Genomic DNA, 1,249 nt, shown 5'->3' with positions numbered 1-1,249 from the left:
GATAGTTTCGCAAGTAAAGGTAGGATCACACGATATATGGCAGGGCGATAGGTATAATCTGGCAATTTTCTATGGTCTTTTTCTTCGCCTTTTCGGTGTACAGACGGGGTTGGCGTTTTTCGTCAGCCTCTCAATCAGTCCTAGCTAGGGTAACTGCTTTGAGCTGACATTTGATTTTGAGTTTTGAGTTCAAAATTTTTACATGTCCTTCGCCCTCGACATTTGGTATTTCTTCAGCAAGGTAAATTGGTATCCTCCAAATTTAAAGTCCCCCAATCAGACTCAGCTGGTCCACTCCATGTTTAAGGTCCCCTAGCCATACGTGCCAATTTTCTTAGGTACAAAGCAATATAAAAATTTTGACGCCATAGGTGTACCTATGTATGGTCATGCCATCAAAGGTCGGTCACACGGCAAGGTAAATTGGTATCCTCCAAATTTAAAGTCCCCCAATCAGACTCAGCTGGTCCACTCCATGTTTAAGGTCCCCTAGCCATACGTGGCAATTTTCTTAGGTACAAAGCAAAATGAAAATTTTGACGCCATAGGTGTACCTATGTATGGTCATGCCATCAAAGGTCGGTCACACGCTTTACCACGGTATGGAAGAGAGAATTGCCAGATTATATGTCAGTCTGCTGTATCATGTGATCCTGCCTTAAAAATTAAGGTGATGTGATTACAAGTAATAAAGAAAACAGGTGCATACTAAGACAAGGTTTCAAGACTTTCAAGTGAAAAGCCTTGTTTTTGAAAGAAGAAGAAGAAGAAAAAGAGAAGTAGATTTCCAATTGTTCAAAATAAGTAATTCTAAGTACAAAATAAATCAAAATACAAAAGAAAACTTCATTTGAGCCCAAGTAGATATGGAAATTTTCGTATGGAAAGAGATCAAAACAAGTAGAGACGGAAATAGAGAGAGAGGTATAGAATAGAGCATTTTCATAGAAAATCCATATATCTTGAGGTATAGAACCTTTTCATAGAAATTTCATTATATTAAACAATTTGCTTGCCATGTACTACTGTTCATTCATCATTTGTGAGCTTAAGCTACCTCTATGACTACAGTTACTCTGACATACCACTCATCTTACCTTTGAGTCTGCACATTCTGCATTTGGGTCTCTAAACGAGGGCACAACCTGAGTTTAAACTAAACCCGATTTAGTCTCGGTTTAAGCAATTTGATTTTAAGATTTTACTGAGATTGAGGGTTGAACTTATGGGCCAGCCCGGCTCATAGGTT

The 1,249-nt window shown here is 38.6% G+C and overlaps 1 long non-coding RNA gene across 1 annotated transcript; it reads left to right on the top strand.

Moving 5' to 3' along the window:
• The first annotated feature begins 6 nt into the window (after positions 1–6).
• LOC113473078 lies at positions 7–989 on the top strand. The gene is made up of 2 exons (XR_003395154.1): positions 7–401; positions 579–989. It is a non-coding gene; the product is annotated as an uncharacterized LOC113473078 (long non-coding RNA).
• Positions 990–1,249: the final 260 nt, after the last annotated feature.

The sequence above is a fragment of the Diaphorina citri genome, unplaced genomic scaffold (genome assembly GCF_000475195.1).
Source record: "Diaphorina citri unplaced genomic scaffold, Diaci psyllid genome assembly version 1.1 scaffold14372, whole genome shotgun sequence".
Classification (NCBI taxonomy): Eukaryota; Metazoa; Arthropoda; class Insecta; order Hemiptera; family Psyllidae; genus Diaphorina; species Diaphorina citri.
The sequence above is the reverse complement of the archived record's forward strand: the minus strand, read 5'-3'. Positions and strand labels throughout refer to the sequence as shown.